Here is a 19,195-nt window from a genome sequence, read left to right on the forward strand (position 1 = left end):
AAGCTTCATCAATCTACCACTAGTGTCCATGGAAACACCTAGGAATCCTACGAAAGCCTAGTCAAGTATGTGAGCTTGGGCACTGAAATGTGTAAAAATATGGTCCTTAGGTTGTTGGAGGAAATGTTTTGAGGCAGCAGGAAATACTAAATGTTGCAAAGGAAACTGATAACACAGAGGGAATGGAGATAGAAAATGAACAAGTTAGAGAAATAATAAGACTCAGAAGACTAAAATACAAACTGTTACAAAGAAAAATGATGACTGAGAAAATAGAAATGGAAAATGAACATGTTAGGGAAATATTAAGACTCAGGTTCGACTCTGGCGACTCGACTGTGACTCTTCACCCATGACCGTGAGTAAGTGGATGAATTACCTCGGTTGTGGATGGTCTGCGCCACGGTGACCTCACCGGTGGTGGGGTTGACTGAGAAGAGCTCCAGCGCCTCAGAACTGTTGGCTTCATACATGCGGTACCTCACTTCACTGTTTGCCCCTTCATCTGCGTCACTGGCCTTGACCTGTGATGGTGAGCATGGGGAAAGTATAACAAACGAGATCCATAGCTAGGTAAGGTAATCTGGAACCACTGCATGTATTCTCAAACTATTCTTCACTATTAACTCCTTCACCTGCATCACTGGCCTCTCTAACTAAAGAAGTGAGCAGGGAGAAAGTATAACAAACGAGATCTATAGCTAGGTAAGGGTAATCTGGAACCACTGCATGTATTCTCAAACTATTCTTCACTGTTAACTCCTTCATCTGTGTCACTGGCCTCTCTAACTGTGATGGTGGGCAGGGAGAAAGTATAACAACTGAAATCTGTAGTTAGGTAAGGGTAACATATGCAGCCACTGCCCGTATTCTCAGACTATTTTTCATTGTTTACTTCTTCATCTGCGTCACTGGTCTCTCTAACTGTGATGGTGGGCAGGGAGAAAGTATAACAACTGAAATCTATAGCTGGGTAAGGGTAACATGGAACCACTGCCCGTATTCTCAGAGCATTTTCCACTGTTTACTTGTTCACCTGCGTCACTGGCCCCAAATTGTGATGGCAAGCATGGAGAAAGTATAATAAACAAGATCTATAGCTAGGTAAGGGTAATCTGGAACCACTGCATGTATTCTCAAACTATTCTTCACTGTTAACTCCCTCATCTGCGTCACTGGCCTCTCTAACTGTGATGGAGAGGTCTAGGAACGATCGCCAGATGTTGAGACGGCACAGTGTGAACGGGGCCTAAAAGTCACTCAGTTGTCATGGTCCAGAGTCGGCACAGTGTGAGCGGGGCTTAAAAGTCACTCAGTTGTCATGGTCCAGAGTCGGCACAGTGTGAGCGGGGCCTAAAAGTCACTCAGTTGTCATGGTCCAGAGTCGGCACAGTGTGAACGGGGCCTAAAAGTCACTCAGTTGTCATGGTCCAGAGTCGGCACAGTGTGAACGGGGCCTAAAAGTCACTCGGTTGTCATGGTCCAGAGTCGCCACAATGTGAACGGGGCCTAAATCCTCCCTGCCCAGTGTTCCCCACCTTGAGAATGGTTGTCCTGGGAGCCACGTCAGTGTTGATGTTCGCCTGATACTCCGGCAACGTGAAGACTGGTGGGTTGTCGTTCTTGTCACGGACCGTCACACGCACCGCCGTGAAGCTGGCCCGGCCCCCCTCGTCCATCACAGACACCTTGAGGCTGTGCATGGGCAGGGACTCGCGATCCAGAGGTGCCTCAGTGTATAGGTTGCCTGGGAAGGGGTGAAGTATGTATGGTATAAATTACAAAGATGTCACTTTTTTTTTTTTTTTTTACAGGAAAGGAAGCAGCTGAAGAGCATAAAAGAAAAGAATAGCAAAAAAGCCCGCTAAATGCTGCTCCTAAAAAAATATAAAAGTAAAGAGTGGCCAAAAGAGAGGCCAATTTCGGGTTACATAGAAAGTCTCATTAGTAAGGACGCATATGTGATTTTTCCGAGTCAAGACATATGGTACTTGTTTGGTAATCGTCGGCGTTTTGTTAGGTTAGGGTAAGTTTAGGGTATCTTTCATTCAAAGCCTCACAACAGTATGCTCTAGTGATGTGGTTCCTTCAGGTTTAAAATGTAGGTAAATATACAAGCTATTGTAATGCTGTCTCAGGGAAAACTTCAATAAAATATGACTGGAAGAGCAGCATATTTTCCTTTTTTTTTTTTCTCCTTAACCTTTTATTGCTACCATTACTGTTACTACTATGACTACTACTACTTCTCCTCCTACGACTACTCCTACTAATACTATGAACAACAACATTCATACATCAAACCTTCAAATGAAATATCTTACTGCAGGAACCTAAAGTTCAAAAGTATAGTACAAGCAAATTCAAAGGACCGTATTGCTAAACATTTTGTCTCCCAAGTTCACATATTTGACAAGGCTTTCGTCGGAGTTTTGCGCATTTCTAGGGGTAGTTTTATGACCCCGGTGTTAGTTTGACCCTTCTTCTGTACCATGAACCTAAAGAAACACTCATTAGAACCTGATTGATCCCCTCTTTGACCTTTAGGAAATAGTTGATGTGAGAAATGAAATTGTCTAAGAATACCAATGTCTCTCTCTACCTTCTTTGTCCACGGTGAAGGCTCCCTCTGAAGTCTGGTGAAGTCTGGTGCAGGATGGTGTACTGCAGCTTGCCCAGGTCCGAGGCATCAAGGTCCGTGGCCACCAGGTTGATGACTAGCTGGCCAGGAGATGAATTTTCCTCCACGTAAGCTTCATATAGAGTGCGATTAAACCTGAGGAATATAAACAGACACTGAGGTTGTATGATGTATGATAGCTAGTGCAATGTAGTGTGTTCCAATGGTTGATGAGAAGGTTGATGAGAAGAGTTTTCCTCCATGTAGGCATCTTAAAGAGTGTGATTAAACCCAAGGAGCATTAACAGATACTGAAGTTGTATGGGATCGCTAGATAGGATGTGTAAACGGTAGTGCGATGAAGTGTGTTCATATGGTTGAGGAGAAGAGTTTTTCTCCATGTATTCTTCATAGTGTGATTAAACCCGAGGAGGATATACGGACACTGAGGTTGTACGGCACTGCTTGGTAGGATGTGTGGTAGGCAGTGCGATGTAGTGTGTTCCAATGGTTGATGAGGAGGTTGAGGAGAAGAGTTTTCCGCCATGTAAGATTTGTAAAGAGTGCAATTAAACCTGAGGAGTATAAACAGACACTGACGTTGTACGGCACTGCTTGGTGGGATGTGTGGTAGGTAGTGCAATGTAGTGTGTTCCAATGGTTGATAAGAAGGTTAAGGAGAAGACTTTTCCGCCATGTAAGATTTGTAAAGAGTGCGATTAAACCAGAGGAGTATAAACAGACACTGAGGTTGTACAGCACTGCTTGGTAGGTAGTGCAATGTAGTTTGTTCCAATGGTTGATGTGAAGGTTAAGGAGAAGAGTTTTCCGCCATGTAAGATTTGTAAAGAGTGCGATTAAACCTGAGGAGTATAAACAGACACTGAGGTTGTGCGGCACTGCTTGGTAGGTAGTGCAATGTAGTGTGTTCCAATGGTTGATCAGAAGGTTGAGAAGAATTTCCCTCCAGGTAAGCTCCGTAGAGAGTGCGATTAAACCTAAGGAGTATAAACAGACAGTGAGGTTGTATGGCACAGTTTGGTAGGAATAGGATATATGATAGGTATTGCAATGTTGTAGTATGTTCCAAAGATAGTGCTCATTTCCTGCTATAATGCCTAGGTAAGGTCTGGGTGTTTGTGGCTGACTGGGCTACTTGAGGGCTTTGCTGGTGTTGGTTATTATACTACATGCTGCCTACCTATCAGTGCCTTACAAGGGGAGATGGTGGGAGAACAATATGAAAACTTGAAAATAGCTGACTGTCTTGGGCCTCCTTAAAATCTGCCACACTGAGAAGAAGTGTGTTCAGCATCTTCATTCTTTCATCCCTTACCCTGGTAAACTCTGGAACAGCCTTTCTTCGTCTATATTTCTTCCTGCCTCTGACTTGAATTCTTTCAAGAGGACCGTATCAAGACACCTCTCCTCTTTTGGCCGCTCATCACTTTTGTCTCTGTAGGAGCAGCGATTAGCGGGCTTTTTTTATTACACCTTTTTTTGTTGCCCTTGAGCTGTTTCTTTAGCTGTAAAAAAAAAGGCATGTCAGCACTCACCATCAAATCGAAGGTCTTGCTCGGGGGAAAGGCCTTGTTGGTGTACACTTGGCCAGTCTTCGGGTGGATCTTGAAGCGGCCCTTCTTGCCCTTGCCGGTCCTGATGCTGTAGTCCAGGTCACCGTTCATGCCCACGTCCGCATCTCTGGCGAACACCTTCAGGGGAATAGGGGAAGGTACTGAGAGGCGGCACCGAGCAGGGAGGTCCACGTGGCTACAAGGCCCGTGAAGGCAATGCTCCGTCTGCTTGCACTTCCTTGGGACAACCGATGTGTTATAGGGGAACGTTGCTCGAGTGTTGGTGATCATTTAAGTCAACCTCCCCTAAAGGAATGTATCTCACGGCTTTGTATGGACGTCAAAAACATGCAGATATAGGATCAAAACCCCAAGTATGTTTAAGAGGTAAATAGGTTTTATATGTGATCATACATTTTAAGTTTCCTTTCCCAGAGAAAGGTTTAGTGAGTGGAGTTTGAAACGACTTACAAATAAACATGTTAGTGGTGTTATTGAGTTAATGCTAACAAACATATTCCAGAAAACGAAGTCATTACGTCTACTGCAGTACGAACAACAAGATAATGTCACCATGCTCCCCAAGACTACACGGAACAGAAGGATGAACGGAACACTGAGCCACGACAACGCCCCGCACATGCACAGACGGCCTCAGGGGGCGTGTGTGTGTCCTGCCCCGTGGCTCGTGTTCCCGGGCTAACACAGAACAGAACATAAATATTATAACACAATGCGTGCAGCACAAACTGTCAGGGGCACATCTTCTAGGACATCAGGAGGCGTCCGTCCCAGAGAACACCTGCTCCGTGTCCTGCTATGAAACAAAACAGTCACAAGGGGTTCAACATGCCCTCTGGACACCGCCAGTGACGGAGACGCGGAACCAAATCATAAAAGTAAAACAAAACAGTCACAAGGGGGTTCAACATGCCCTCTGAACACCGCCAGTGACGGAGACGCGGAACCAAATCATAAAAGTAAAACAAAAGTACATCTAGACACACTTGCAATTTACACCGCCTGCATGCGCCGACGTGACACCACAGGGAGCCGAGCCATGCCGACGATGACACTGACACGGGTCCTCTGCCGCCGCCGGTGTGGTGCGCCCCGCGGGGTGAACAGCGCCGCTGTGGTGTCATGAGACATCCCAAGATCGTGAGACATCCCATCCTGAATACATCCATGAATTTCGACACGGTACCGTGTCTTTTGTCGACTGCTTGTCGGGATCTGTCCCACCCAAGTTTATTTATATTATTATGAAAGCAAATGATGACGTGTGTGTGTATATAACTAGGATATCAACACTCACTCTTCTTCTTCTTCTTCTTCTTCTTCTTCTTGTGACCTGTTCCGCTTTGCATCGCTTTTTAGGTCCTCCTTGGTACTTATTACACTTGATGCTTCACTTAGTTACTTTGTGATAGCAAAGATTGGGTTCCACGATGCGAAGTTAAGGATGGGATGTCTTACGATACCGGATGACAGATGACACCACACCGGCACTCGTCTACGTAGCCATTATTAGTAAACAGCGCCGCCACTCGTCTGCGTAACCATTATTAGCAAACAGCGCCGCCACTCGTCTGCATAACCATTATTAGCAAACAGCGCCGCCACTCGTCTGCGTAACCATTATTAGCAAACAGCGCCGCCACTCGTCTGCGTAACCATTATTAGTAAACAGCGCCGCCACTCGTCTGCGTAACCATTATTAGCAAACAGCGCCGCCACTCGTCTACGTAACCATTATTAGCAAACAGCGCCGCCACTCGTCTGCGTAACCATTATTAGGAAACAGCGCCGCCACTCGTCTGCGTAACCATTATTAGCAAACAGCGCCGCCACTCGTCTACGTAACCATTATTAGTAAACAGCGCCGCCACTCGTCTGCGTAACCATTATTAGCAAACAGCGCCGCCACTCGTCTGCGTAACCATTATTAGCAAACAGCGCCGCCACTCGTCTACGTAACCATTATTAGTAAACAGCGCCGCCACTCGTCTGCGTAACCATTATTAGCAAACAGCGCCGCCACTCGTCTACGTAACCATTATTAGTAAACAGCGCCGCCACTCGTCTGCGTAACCATTATTAGCAAACAGCGCCGCCACTCGTCTACGTAACCATTATTAGTAAACAGCGCCGCCACTCGTCTACGTAACCATTATTAGCAAACAGCGCCGCCACTCGTCTATATAACCATTATCAGTACTAAAGGTGGCTGTGATAGGTTAGTAAGGCGGTAAACACGTTGATGAACACCCGCAGACCTTTTTTTTCATCTTCTTCTTCTTCTTCTTCTTCTTCTTCTTTGTCAGATTTATCAGCCCGTCGTTATACATGGTCGTTGAACAACCGCAGACAAACCGTTTACGACTGAGAACGATTATTCAGCCTTTACCGCTTCCATTAACGAGAAAAGCTTGGGTGCAGTGGCGTTGGTGAGCTAATCATTAGGATTGTATCACCTTTCACATGTATATCTAATAACAAACGTTGCAGTTACAGAAAGTCCAGCAGAAAACAGGGCACTCACTGGCCACAACAACGTCAATATTTAGTAACAATAAACTTCGCTGGACAACGAAGACTCGGAACACGACAAAGAGGCGACCGTCAGGACAAGTTGACTTCCAGCTCGTGAGTCCTGCACTGATATAGATAGGAACGCAGATATATTACGTGTCCCTCTTTACTATATGCACTAGGGAGGCATGAACGTGTCTCAGCATTGCGTGTTTCCTCGGAGGCTAAGGATACCACGCCACAGTCTTCGGGGCCGACAATGCGGTAAAGGGACGCGTGGAGCCTTGTGTGCTAGCTGTTCAATGTTCATGCCTGGCCACGAGACACTCAGATGTCCGATGTGGCGCGAGGAAGCTGTGTGGTGGTCCCTGTGCGGCGCGGGCTTGAACACTCTTGAGGCTCCTATGAATGGGTTTCTACACCCTTGGGTTATGTTGACAACTGGGCGGTACTTTGTTTTAGGTCACTGGCCGGGGGAAACACGCGCGTTGAGATGCTCTGAGACGCTCCGCCACCACGACAGATCAAAACCCGGCTCGTCGCTTTGAGGCTGTTGTCAGTTCGGTCGCTGGGCCAGGCTAGTCAGACATGGCAACTGAAAATACTGACGAAACGTAAAATGAACCAATCGGTGAAGTACTCAAGCTAATGGTGAAATACGAACCCACTAAAAACTGTGTACCTGTGCCAATCACATCACTGCAGACTTTACACTTGCAATGCGGTGCGTGCAGCGTGGAGGAGCGTGGCTGGGAGACACCCCCACCTCGCCACGCTGCAGCGGCTAGTTATAACGGACTTGCAAATACGTCAATCAATGTCTTTTTACAGTCAAGTACGTGAGTAGCACAAAGGTAGCGATGCCTCCCATGCTGAGCGTGCACACGGAAACCATCTCACAGGTTCCCGTGTCGTACGTGCCCTCCTTACCCTGAACAAGGCGTCGTCGTGGGCGGTGATCTGTGAGGGCGAGAAAGTGACCCAGTCCCCCCACGCGTCCTCTGGCTCGGGCTGCACCACGGCACCACCATCACCACCATCACCACCACCACCACCACATTCACAGCGCCGAGGACAGGAAAGCAAAGGTGTATTTACAGAAGGCGGACAAGCTAACGGAGGTGGTCTGACCAAGGTGTGGTGTGGTAGGGGAGGCAGTGCGGCACAGCACCAGGCGCAGAGGTTAAGGACATGTCTTCAGGAACAGTTACACACCTCAGCCAGTTACGGACATGACAGTGTGGCCAACAAGTGTTATGCTCAAGACTCATACCCCGAGCAATGCCCTCACCACTTACATCCCGAGCAATGCCCCCACCACTTACACCCCGAGCACTTGGAAAAGGCAACTCTACTCACTGTTTTGAAAGGTTCCACTCTATCTAGTTCGTTTCAAATAGCTTCCTGATACAAAAGCTGACGTTCTACACTCCCCACAGTATTGAAGCTAGTGTGTGTATGTACTTAAATGTAATCATAGTTCTCTCATCAAGTCGTAGCTTATAGTTTACTTAATCTAGAGGTAAGGATGAATGAACCTTTCCTTAAGCCTAAAGATGAAGGGCCTTTGTGTGTTACCTTAGTTCTCTGCTTCTCTCATCAAGTCATAACTTATAGTTTACTTAGTCTAGGGGTAAGGATGAATGAACCTTTCCTTAAGCCTAAAGATGAAGGGCCTTTGTGTGTTACCTTAGTTATCTGCTACTCTCATCAAGTCATAGCTTATAGTTTACTTAGTCTAGGGGTAAGGATGAATGAACCTTTCCTTAAGCCTAAAAATGAAGAGCCTTTGTGTGTCAGCGGCAGACAACGACACTTCATTAAGACAAGACTTTGATGTGAACAGCGGCGGCCATTACCGTGACCGTGTCTGGAAGAAACACACACACACACACACACACACACACACACACACACACACACACACATACACACACTTATCTTAAAATAGTCATCATCATCATTATTATTATTATTATTATTATTATTATTATTATTATTATTATTATTATTATTATTATTGTTATTATAGGTGTTATTAGCATTTTTGTTAATAACGGTGTGCTCTCAAACAGCATAGACAATTATTATTATTATTATTATTATTATTATTATTATTATTATTATTATTATTATTATTATTATTATTATTGTTATCATTATTGAGTTATGAGTAAACGTGGAGTGAAGATTTATTCGACCTATCATTTTTATTATTATTATTATTATTATTATTATTATTATTATTATTATTATTATTATTATTATTATTATTATTATTATTATTATTATTATTATTATTATTATTATTATTATTATTATTATGTTATTTATTGTTAGTGTTATGCATGGCGAGAGGAAGGCTAACTATATAGAGTTTAGCAATTTGTGTTAAGAAAGGAATGTGATCATAACACAGCACTGACTTAAGGTTGTAACAGAACACTCTTGGTGAAAAAATATATATATATATATATATATATATATATATATATATATATATATATATATATATATATATATATATATATATATATATATATATATATATATATATAAATAGAATAAAAAAACATGATTATCGCCGTGACGTCAGAACAGCCTCGGCACAACCCTCCCCATTGATCCACTTGACGACATAATTAACTTTTTTTCCATTTATTTTCTTATTATTTCCATTCATCATATTTCCTCTTCACTCCCTCTCACGTCCTCTCACCTCACCTTACTTCCCTTCCCTTTCCTTTCCCTCCCTTTACTTCCACTCCCTTCGTCTCATCTTCCCTCCCTTCCTTTCCCTTCCCCTCAACTCCCTTCCTTTTCCTTCACCATACTATATCTCCTCTCCCCTCCCCATCTTTCCCTTCCCTTTCCTTTCCCTCCCTTTACTTCCACTCCCTTCGTCTCATCTCCCTTCCCTTCCCTTCCTTTTCCTTCACCTCACCCCCCCCCCCCCCCTCACCGCACGCCACTCTCTCCCGTAATTAAGTCTCGTCTCGTGCCACTTCGCGAGCAATTAGTTCACGCCTTGGCGGTGCAAGTGTCCCCCGCCGCCGTTCTTTGAGTACCGAGATGGCGTGGATGAATTCTAGACAAATGCCCCACAAGGTGACTCTCCAATGGACCCACTCTGCCTGTGCTTTGGTTGGGAGTTCTTGTTTCTTTTTCTTCACTGGTGTGAAAGATAATTAACACACTCATGGATTTTGTAGCCACACGCCAACTTGGATTTATTATTATACTCAAATGCTCCACAAGATGACTGACTCTCCGATGCACGCACTCTGTCTGGGGTTTGGTTAGGTAAGACGTTTCTGTTTATTTTTTTAGATTTTTATATTCATCTTTTTTGTCTTCTTTATTCATGGATTCTGTGGTCACACGAACCTATATTTTCCCGTGCTATCATTACTTATATAATTAAACCGATGATGTAGCTAACACACTCATGGATTCTGTAGCCACACGAACCTATATTTTCCCGTGTTATCATTACTTATATAAATAAACCGACGATGTAGCTAACACACTCATGGATTCTGTAGCCACACGAACCTATATTTTCCTGTGTTATCGATGCTTATATGAGAAAAACGATGATGCACTCTTTCATAAGGGCGGTAATTAGCGGGCTTTTTTTTCCTCAATTATTTTTTTTTCTTGCCACTCTGTGAATTTATGAACGCTTGCGAGAGTATCAAGACATCTCTCCGCCCGATATTGACCTCTCTTTTGTCCACTCACCGATGCACTCTTTCATAAGGGCGGTGATTAGCGGCCTTTTTTTCCACAATTTTTTTTCCTTTGTGCTGCTTCTTTAACTGTAAAAAAGGGTCCAGACATCTCTCCCTATCCTCTCCCAAACAGGTGCCAGGCTTATCTTCTCTGTGGTCTTGGGAAATAGTTGCAATGGGAGCCCGATAGGTTTAAGGATATGAACCTTTAACTCCCGGACACCTCGACAAACACTCATGATTCAGATATTGGAAAAAAAGACATGAACTGAAACAAAAGCAAGCATGTAACATAACCTCCATTTTAACCTTTCTTTTGACCATTCTTTACTTTTATAAACGCAGTGCTTGGAGGGATTTTTTTATTTTCATATATTTTTCGCCCTTGAGCTGCTTCCTTTACTATATAAAAAAAATCCTATATGCGAAATCCCAAACCAACATTTAAAAGGATATTCTCATTCAGTGGCAGTGCTTAGCGGGATTTGTTATTATATATTTTTTTCGCCCTTGAGCTGCTTCCTTCACTATAAAAAAAAATCCTATATGCGAAATCCCAAACCTACATTTAAGCTGATATTCTAATTCAGTGTTGCAATCTGAGAGTGGTATGGTGTGAGGGGGAGGGGGGGGGGGTGTTGGAGGGGGTTGGAGGAGGTGGTAGGAACGCTTTCTCATGTAAAATCTATTAACAGTTCCCGTCTAACACACTCTGGGCCACGCTGCACTTTCCATTCAACCCTTCCATCATTCGCCATTAATAATTCACCCTCTGTAATACATTCTCTTTTCTGAAACATCGAAAGAGGAATATGAGCTCGTGAGGCATGGTGGCAGTAGTTTCTCTCTCTCTCTCTCTCTCTCTCTCTCTCTCTTTGTTTGTGTGTGTGTGTGTGTGTGTGTGTGTGTGTGTGTGTGTGTGTGTGTGTGTGTGTGTGTGTTTGTATTTCTGTCTGTGTGTTTGTCTCACTGTTTCTCTCTCTCTCTCTCTCTCTCTCTCTCTCTCTCTCTCTCTCTCTCTCTCTCTCTCTCTCTCTCTCTCTCTCTCTCTCCAAGCCGACCAAGCCAGGCACGTCCCTCGAGGCTGTGTAGGGCGGAGTGAGTACCTGGGTTGAGGCCAAAGAGACTATATACGAAGAGATAGTGGTATGTAGTAATTCCTCGGGCGTGCGGAAGTAGCGCCATCTATTGCAGCCCACCAAAAACGTCACTTTTCAGGGGTAGCTTAACTATTTTTGAAGTACCTGCCACAGCACCCTATCCAGCCTTCACTTATTTTTTTTCATTGTAACATGATTTACTAATGGGGTAAAGAAAAATATATTTGTTCTTATGTTTTATTAGGTATTATCTACACTATATCAATTTGTTTTTTTAGGAAAAATATGATGTTGAAAGCATTTGCTAATATATATATATATATATATATATATATATATATATATATATATATATATATATATATATATATATATATATATATATATATATATATATATATATATATATATATGTGTGTGTGTGTGTGTGTGTGTAGCAAACATATCCAGTGCTTAATACAAGCAAAGCATACAACATTCTATGCATGCTAAATTAATATAATGCCTTTGCAACTGTGGTAACCCGGATGTCACACTGGTCCTGTGTCCCAGGGTAATGGGTTCCCTAACACCACAGGCTCGAGCATGGGCTAATGTTACAGAGATGAGCACCGAGGCCACGTGCTGCTACAGCGTATGCCCCCAGCCTTACCTTTACCTTTTGCAAAATGCTCTTAGCTGAGTAAAAATATCATACTAACTGTACAAGTGCCAGATAATGGCAAGCATTGCATACTGCTTGACAGGGCAGAGAACAAAAGCTTCTAAGCATTACAACTGAAATAAGCAATGGGAGACACTCAAAGATTGTTAACTGAACATGACCCAATTTATAACAGGCAAAACCAACAATGGTGCGTTATATACAATGAAAACTGTATAAAAATGTTGCAAGGCACATCAATATAAGAGCAAAGCATCATAAAACATGCTGAAATACATGATGGAGGACATTAAGAAGGTAACACATGAGTTGTCTTAAATGGAATCCTATAACTTGGTGGTCCTGGGAGACAGGCGAGCCTGGAGGTGAAAATGGAATGTAGGACACGGTATGATCTCACAAGCTCTGACCCTGGTGTCAGGGTCATGAAGATATTAAGCTCAGCAGGCACAACTATGCAGCGGAGGCACATATGATAAAAGCAAATGAGACAAAATAAGGCAACTCATAGTGTAAGAAAATAGCAGGAAAGTTATGCTGCAGTATGTGACACACCAAATTACAGGGCAGAGAGTGATATGTATTTCATAGGCTACATCAGTAAACATGTAGCATTTATTGCAGGAGGCACACATTAAAGTTGGATGTAATAAAATATATGTCTTATGCACACATTAAAGTTGGATGTAATAAAATATATGTTTTTTGCACACATTAAAGTTGGATGTAATAAAATCATTTGATATGAAACTCCTTGAACTGGCCAACCAAACAAACCACTCTGTCCCCCCCCCCCATTCAAAAAAGCATTATTTTTCACAAGGTTTATGAGTCATTAGTCAAGAATATCAACTGCCATTACATTTTGTAAATCATACCTATGTGATTATGTATATCATATAAAGCAGAAAAAAATTTGCAAGCTGTAATACAAACAAGATTACTCCTGGAAGCCACATTAATGATGCCAGACACGTGATGATAGACACTTAGTGTGATGAAATTACATGCTGTATTTCACATTATGAAACCAAGCCAAGTGTCACTGCAGGACATATTAGGTAAGGCAGACACCAAAAGCTTGTTACCTGAACAAGATTAAACATAACAGGCAAAATCCACAATAAAGCATTGCATACTGTTGGGTAGGGAAGAGAACAAATGCTTCCAAGCAGTACACCTGAAATAAACAATGGCAGATATTCAAAGCTTGTGAACTGAACAAGATCTGATTTATAATAGGCAAAACCAACAATGGTGCATTACATGCGATATCTGGCAGGGGATTCCTTGCATTACAATTGGAAAGTGGCAGACACCTAAAGCTTTTTAACTGAACAAGATCTGATTTATAACAGGCAAAACCAACAATGGTGCATTACGTGTGATATCTACCAGGGAAGATAAATGATTCCTTGCATTACAACTGGAAAGTGGCAGACACCCAAAGCTTGTTAATTGAACAAGATCTGATTTATAACAAGCAAGCCCAACAATGGTGCATTACTTGCAATATTTGGCAAAGTATATGGAAAAAAATTCTTGGCGTAACAAGAGTAATACTAAATAATGGCAAATCCCATGAAGTTTCTCTTCTTTTGACAAAGCCTGTGCTCTTTGCTGCAGGGCTGTCAGAGTCTGTTTGCTCCAGCCAACATGTACTGAAATACCCCTGAGTCATGATTGAAGTGTTGAAACTGAAGACAAGTGAAATACTGTGCTCAGAAATCTATTAGCATTTGGACTTTGATAGTATAAGGCCAGAGCAAACCTCCTCTCTTGTAGCCCATATCTCCTACTAGGCTTAGATCTTGGCATCTTGCAGCATGTTGAACCTGACCTCAGAAAAAATCCATCCCTATTGGATCTAAAAAATTGCTGGCTCTGCGCAAAAACTGCCCAGGAGTTGTAACAGCCTGGGCTTTGAGCTGCCTTGCCTCCCGGTGCAGACGACAGACTGTTGTGTGCAGCAATTTTCACTTTTCATGTCTGAAAATACATGAAAAAATATTTAATCACAATTAATCACAATTCTAAATAATAAAATATGTGCATGTAATTGCATTATTTTCAGTGCTATAAGGACAGTGAATCTAAGCATTGACATTATGTCTGCACGCCAGCATCGATGGAAGGCTTCACTTAGATTGCCTGACAAGAGTAATATTTTCAGGAGAGATGGGGGAGAGGATACAACTGGAGACTCTTGACAGATATAATGTCAAGATCTACAAGCACCCATTTACCATATATATCTTTGATGTTCAGTCCATACTAAAACATTTGTCAATGTGTTGCCACACTAAAAATATAAAAATTCCCTGTTTCCGCAATGTTAGTCATACCTAAGCCCTGCTAAACCATCCAAGTGAATCAAGAATGAGTTCCGGGTGGCAGCATGAGCCAATACTAAATGGCACCACTATAAAAAAAAAGCCTGCATCATGACGGGCCTGGGCCGACCGCCAGGCGCCTGAAGAAAACCTACCGGCGCTATAGGCAGGTGGGAAAAAAAAAAAAAAAAAAAAATCACATCAGAAGAATGGACAAAGGTTTGTTAGTGGCACTTCAAGGTTATGCTACCTCTTCAAAGATTGGCCAGTGATGGTTTAAAGTGGAACAGGATAAACAAGAAACAGGTAGATATCTGTGGACATTACTGTTACTATCAAATGCCAGCCTATGGCAAAATTTGAACCTATGCTATCAAAAACATAAGACCCATATGCTGATCACTCGACTAATCGTAACGGTACTACAGCCATAGAAACATAATAAAGAGTTTAAATATATCATTCAAAATTTCAACCTTTTTACATTTTTTTTTTGAGATATGAAGCCTACTGGTGTAACAGTTGAATATTGAACTCAATTTGTATGCAGAGATGTGAAGTATGTTATTAAGCTGTAATGTTTCCAACACATTAGTTGTGATTAAAGCAACATGGAATAGTAACTAAAGAGGATAAATTATCACTGAGAACAAGAGGTTCCTTTTACTATTGTGGTGAGCTTGATGGCCGAGTCGAGTTTCCACCAACCCCATCAAGTTCACACCTGTTGAGAGGCAATTTTTAATCAAAGTGAAAATGGATGCAAATGGTCACTAAAACTAGTTATTATACTTGGTGTCACAAATTTGGGCAAAGAATTTAGGGAAGGACTCCTGGACTTGGCGTCACTGATGAGGTAAATGATCTTGTGCACTCATTGGGCTATAATATATACATTGTTATAATGTGTATTATTGTCTTGTTACTATATATTACCTACTGATAATGGAAATACATGTCAGGATTAATCATCAAATACAAGGAAAAAGAATCATGTATGGAAATTGTGAACTTTTAAGTTCATGTAACAAACAAAGTTTATTATACACAAAAGGTTGGATACTTCAGATGTAAAAGATTTTTGGATATAACATCACCCCCTTCCTCCATATTGGTTCTTTAAAGCAAGGGTTGACTACAGCTGATTATTATTTGCGGCAGGTTACACGACACTTTTTTTAGTGCAAACCATCTGGAAATCAATGATTATTATAAGGAATACTTCTCATGAGTAGCTACTAAAACTTGACAACCTAGAAGGATGCACCATCAGACTGTAAATGATAGATATATTATAAGACATAGCTACATTGGTGGATCCAAAGGGGGGCCCAGGCCCCCCCAATGTTCCTGAGTGATACAGGAAAACTAGCTCAAAAGCGCGCTGCGGCTAAAACAATGCTTTGGCACAAAGTCCAGGCCGTTATACCCATTGATTTAGGTCACTTCACCAGTTTTTCAGGACCAGGACTGCCTAGAATGGCTAATCGGTAATGCTAATGCTCCTTCCACCCGCAAAAAGTCTGACGTCCTCCCAAAAACTCATTTCCTGGATCTACACCCAAAGACATACCGTAACATGGTTCAGTGATCATGGACAAAAAAAAATGTTAAGACAATCAATATCCAGTCATTTCAGGATACATAAATCAGCATCCATATGAAGGAATTCTACAACTTAAAAGTGATGTTGAGCAGGGCATGTGTTAAGTGACTTGCACAGTCTATTTTGTGAAGTCATAATTAGATTAATAACACAACAATCAACAAACACTAGATGAAGTATTCATACCAAAATCAGTACATGGAGCTGGTGCACTGCAATGGGAAGCACATTCCTGCAGCTCACCAAGAGGGTTGAATGATGCCATGTACTTCAGGGGGGGTGGCTAAATGTCTTCACCCTTGGCCTCTCCCCCTTCAGCTGCCACATTCTCTTGGATGATATCGGACGTGTTCGGATCTGTTGGGATGTGGTTGTGTTAGATGTGGAATAACATACGACGGTGGAACATGGAATGAAAGAGTATGTCCACACGGTAAAATACAGAGATGAGGATTGCACTGTATTAGTTGAGTGATTACAAGATGTAAATTGAAATTCTTTGGATACTGAAAGGATGTACGGGGACAACTGGGTGAGAAGGGAGAGAGATGCAGATTTTTGTTATATAGCTAGATACACCAATGAAGACTTAGGACATACACATTCAGAAAGACCACAATTTTGGCTGCTAGACAGAAAAACACTAGATGTCAAAGTGCCAGGACATTGAAGGAAGTAATAATAAGAAAAGCAATAATAATTAATGAGTGTAAATATATTTCTGATATTTTTGTTTATCTTAATGCTAGTATTGGAATTTTCAAACACTAAGAATATAATAAATAAATATTGATAAATTAATTAAAATAAATACATTAATTGTACTAATCCTACCACTAACAATATTAACAGCACTGCATCTAATAGACTGAGCAATAAACTGAGTCTGATATGTAACCATAATTAAACTGTCTCTGTCTGAGTGTTATGTGAAGCTTGCTCCATGCACCATGATAGGAATGGCATATATGCATGCAGGTTGCTGAGATGCTTACAGTCACCAGCCACTTGTAGATATGGCACCAAAATGTGTTGGAAGCATTGGCGGCTAACTTCCATTTATTTAACTATTATTTTCTTTAAACAAAGGAGACAGCTCAAGAGCAACAAAGCGTACTAGAAAAAAAAGCCCCACTACTCGCCACTCCCAAACAGACAAAAGTAGAGTCTTGATACACTCTTCTTGAAGGTCAAATTATAGGCAGGAGGAAATGCGGACAATGGAAGGTTGTTCCAGAGTTTATCAGTGTAAGGGATGAAAGAGTGGAGATGCTGGTTAACTTTTGCATAAGATGTTTGGCAAGATAGAACATGCAGTAATTGACTTAAATTAGAAAAGTATAGATTTAGGAGGGAAATGGGCAGGCATTGGTTTAGTAATAGGGTGGTGGGGGAATGGAATTGATTCAGCAATCACATAGTGAGTGCAGGGACGATAGCTTGTTTTAAGAGTAGACTGGATAGCTACATGGACGAGGCTGACAGGTGGTAATGGGGAGGAATCTGGAGCTGCCGTGTGTAGGCCATTCGGCCTCTTGCCGCGGGAGGAGGGGAGGCATGCAGTTAGCAAGTTCAGAACAACTGTCAGCGTGAAAATGATTAGAATTTCCACATTATCATTATTTATTTATATATCACTTACCCCGGCTGGCATCCTTCCGTAATAAATGTAGCTTCACACCAGGCTGTGTCCTCTTTATCACCACAAAGGGACATGATTTGAGGCTCCGGCTGGTAAACGTGGCGGCCGCGGCGGTGTTATGATTTTTGAACGAGGCAGCGTTGCCATCGGAGCAGAGAAAGATATTGCTGCGAATAGCCGTATAATAAACAGTATAAGTTAGACCGAGATAATTATATTCACCCACTCTTTCCCCCTACAAACCAATGACTCAGTGTATATATATCATCATTACTGATGGAAGTCAGCGTGCGTGCTAAAACAATGAGTTTGGAAGAAAAAACATGATCACATAGTTTTAAAGAACGGCAGTAGGGCTACAATTCCTTGTTTCATTCTAGTACGTATACAGAAAGGTTAAACACATAAAACACATCTAACCACACATGCAGAGAAAGTAATATAATTGCGGTATAATAATATAACAATAATAGCATTACTCATGACATGCAGTCAGGCTATATCTACCTAGTAAATATATACAGTATATATAGTTCCTACTGTTCATTTTAATATTTATCTACCTTTATTTTTTTTTATTTAAAATGGGAAATAACCAGACTGAAGAAAAAAAGTAGCAACATTTGCTGCTTGATCCCATGTAGCAACACTGCTGATTGGTTCTAGGGGTTGGGGGTGGGTCTGGAGGGGGGGAGGCGCCTGAATGTAAACAAAGCTGCTCCTGCGCCATCTGTTGCAACCGACATACACCAACACCCGCCCACGGTCTCCCATAGAGGCCCCCTCTCCTGTTCTATAGTCTCCTTGGTTGAGGCGCAGCGCTACAGTCAATCTAGTCACCCCACAGACACATCAGGCCAGCGAGGAGAGCTTCAAGAGTGGGCCTCCCGTGCCTCGCCTTTGATAACCTCTTTTGTGCTTCCTCCGTTCCCTCGAGCCCGGATATGTTTCTTTAGTATTCTTAAACGTATGGGCGCTTCAGATTGCCTGTTTGAAAAGCCTCTCGTAGAAGCTGCCAGGGGCCATATTCTTAAACATTTCGGCGCCCAAGTCCACGGATTTGATAAAGCTTTCGTAGGTGTTTGAGGAGTTTGCAGAGGTAGTTTCATAACCCTTCTGGTAGGTTGATTATTCTTTTGTGCCGTGAGTCCACATAAACACTCATTAGATAGCGATTAATCTCCCTTTCGGCCCTTGGAAATAGTTGATGTGAGAGGCGGAAGCGTCTGAGAACACCGACGCTGGGTTTTTCGTGGACTGTTTTGGTGCTGGCGGTGATGGTTTGACATGCCTTCTGGACCTTGAACGGGAGAAACACTCATGGAAACAGCGTTGCCAGATTATCGTATTCACCACATTGTATTTACCATTTTTAAGCCTCAAACTC

The 19,195-nt window shown here is 42.3% G+C and overlaps 1 long non-coding RNA gene across 1 annotated transcript; it reads right to left on the bottom strand.

Moving 5' to 3' along the window:
- Positions 1–15,227: 15,227 nt before the first annotated feature.
- Positions 15,228–18,623, bottom strand: LOC126994352 (uncharacterized). The gene is made up of 3 exons (XR_007749044.1): positions 17,809–18,623; positions 16,353–16,523; positions 15,228–15,284 (listed from the first exon to the last, which is right to left on the bottom strand). It is a non-coding gene; the product is annotated as an uncharacterized LOC126994352 (long non-coding RNA).
- Positions 18,624–19,195: the final 572 nt, after the last annotated feature.

The sequence above is a fragment of the Eriocheir sinensis genome, unplaced genomic scaffold, assembly GCF_024679095.1.
Source record: "Eriocheir sinensis breed Jianghai 21 unplaced genomic scaffold, ASM2467909v1 Scaffold78, whole genome shotgun sequence".
Taxonomy (NCBI): domain Eukaryota; kingdom Metazoa; phylum Arthropoda; class Malacostraca; order Decapoda; family Varunidae; genus Eriocheir; species Eriocheir sinensis.